The following is a 2,955-nucleotide window of genomic DNA, read 5'->3' as shown; positions in this document are numbered from 1 at the left end:
TTTGCTGTCGGTCCGCAAAATAAAATGACGATCCTGGAGGATATTCTTATATTTTCGTATAGCTGTCAGTATAGCTAATACCTCAAGCTCGTTAATGTGTAATTTCTGTTCGGTAGGGCTTAGTGTGGAACTGTGATATGACACAATCTTCTTCTGCCTGTTTATCTCCTGATATAGTACAGCCGCTAGTCCTTTCATGGACGCATCTGTTTGCAATACGAAGGTCTTGGTATAGTCTGGCCTACTTAACTGCAGTGGTTTGCTTACAACCTCCTTGATAGCGTCAAATGCCTCTTGGCAATTGGAGTTCCAACAGTACTTGGCTTCTTTCTTGAGTAGTTGAGTTAATGGCAAAGTTAATTCTGCTGCATTGGGTAAGTATTCTCTTATCCAGTTCAGTAAGCCCAGAAACTTTTGAAGTTGCCTCTTCGTCTTAGGTTCCGGGTAATTCTGGAGGGCCTTCAGGTGTTTCTCCTGTGGCACGGACTTATCGCTGGTTATATGGTAACCAAGATAATCAAGGTCTGCCGCTCCAATCCTACATTTCTCTGGTGAAATCTTCAGATTGTGGATACGGAGACGTTCAAACACCAGTGTTAAGTGTTTCCGATGCTCGGCCATGTCATTACTGTAAATAATAATGTCATCTAAATACACATGGACGAAGATGTTGACGTATCCCGCCAAGACCTCGCGTACCATGAGGTTCTGGAAAGTGGCTGGTGCATTTTTCAACCCAAACGGCATTACTTTGAATTGATATGCCGCTCCGTCGGGCGTGGAGAATGCTGTGTACTTTTTGCAGTCTTCTGACATGAGAATCTGCCAATAGCCACTTTTTAAATCAAGAGTGGAAAATACATTGGTGTTCCCAAATTCTTTCAAGATGTCGTGGATCTTGGGCAATACTGCTGCTTCATCAACGGTGATGGCGTTCAATTTCCTATAGTCCACGCAAAACCTCGGTTTTTTGTCTGGTCGTTCAACGATGACTGGAGGCGAGTTGTACGGGGAGCTTGAAGGTTCTATTATCCCAGCTTCCAGCATTTCTTGCACTTGCTCGTCCAGTATCTGTTTCTTCTGTACTGACATCGGATAAGGCCTTTGGTAGACCGGTTTATCCGACTGTAGTCGTATAGTATGTTTGACGGTCTGTGTAGTTGCTGCACCCGGGACATAAACAAATAGGTCTTGAAATTCTTCGCAGACGGGCCTCAACTCCGGAGGCGTCTTTAAAGTGTCTGGTAGCGTCACGGGACTCTTAACCTTCCGTGTGTCAACGCTCCAGAATACTGTCTGTCGTTGGTTCTTTCCCATATATAAACATTTACGGGTGAAATCCATATCACTCCCTCTTGCATCATGAAAGACATCCCCAAAATAATGTCTTCATTGAGGCCAGGGATGACTTGAAATTGGATCGAATATCCGACGTTGCCGAATGTGCATCTCAGAGTCACGATTCCGGTAGAAGCAACGGTTTTATCCCCGCATGCCATTCTGAAATCCTGTGACGACTCGGTTTGGATGAAGTCGACATTACGGGATAAGATGTCATCACTTACTAAATTCATAGACGCTCCTATGTCTACTAAGGCACTGTACTTCTTTCCATCGACGGTAATCTGCACATGTGGTTCGCTGGTCTTGAGTTGGTTGATAACTAGTTGTGTTTTTAAGTCAGTTTGGACGGCAATCTCCCTGGTGTTGCGCTTCTCGGGAGTCCACCTGGACGGTTCCCCTGAAGCTGCTTCCTCTAATGGTCGCTGTATGGTGGCACCTCGGGTGACTCGGCATCGTGGTGCACTTGTGCCATGGTCTGGATTTGACTTTGTCGAGAGCTGGGTTGGCGGTTCGTTGGTGCATATGTTCGCGGCAATCTGGATTGGGCCGTTGTTCCCGGAGTCGACTGCTGCTGCATATAGCCGCGAGGTTCCGAGGCCCTTTCTAAGTTTAAAGGCATCTGCTGACCTTGAGTGTAAGGGTTAAATGGACATTCCCGATTATAGTGCTACTCTTGGCAAAATTTGCAGGGCGTCGGTGGACGACTGGCTGGTAAAGGTCGATAAGGTACAGCCGAGTGAGGCTCGGACCTCTCCATCCTTCTCTCGGGCTTCCTCTGACCGTGTAGTTGTTGATTAATGGTGCTGTATTTGGTCGCATTACTGGAAGGTGGATTAGCGTAAACTTTCTTCCAGTAAAAAGCCTCCTCCTGGACATCGGATTCGGCTTTCACGGCGAAATTTATCAGTTCTATTATGTCTTGGCACGTGTGACTGCATATCCTAGACCTAATGGGTGGCAGGAGCTGGTCTATCAAAACTTGCACTATCACTTCCTCCCCTATGTTTGGACTCATTCTAGCAAATAGGCTGCGTTTGCGTGTGATGAATACTTCGACGCTTTCTTCAGGCCTTTGCTTCTCGCCATACAACTGGGAGATTGCGTTGGATTGATCGGTTATAGAGTTATACTTGCGAGTGAAGCTTTCTCGCAACGCCCTATATGATAGTGGGATTCCTTCAAAGGCTTGTGACCACGTCTTGGCTGAGTCTCGTAGCTGACCCCGGAAAATTTCTATCTTTCGATGATCTTCAGTAATTTGGTTATCATCGAAGAATTGCTCTATGTATTGCACAAAGTTAAGCGGATTTTCATGTACAAAGCCGGAAAACGTCTGTGTTGGCTTTTCCCGACGTATGTTCATTTTACTTACTTGCGTTGTGAATTGTTACAAAAGTCCGTTTAGACTATTGGTTAGCGCAAGCATTGCGTCTTGTTGTGGAGCCATACTTATCGTAGAAGTCTCTTCGCGTACCGCCACTTGAGGACTTAGACGCGGTGGTGCCAGGTCACTCGCGAAAACATCCTTGTCTCGGCGTGGAGTATTTACCATGGGGTTAGGAACTATGCTAGGGTCCTCGGCTCGCCCTGAACCGATGGAGATCTCAAAGG

This window comes from Anoplophora glabripennis, unplaced genomic scaffold, assembly GCF_000390285.2.
Source record: "Anoplophora glabripennis isolate ALB-LARVAE unplaced genomic scaffold, Agla_2.0 scaffold686, whole genome shotgun sequence".
NCBI classification, from domain to species: domain Eukaryota; kingdom Metazoa; phylum Arthropoda; class Insecta; order Coleoptera; family Cerambycidae; genus Anoplophora; species Anoplophora glabripennis.
Note: the sequence above shows the minus strand (reverse complement) of the source record.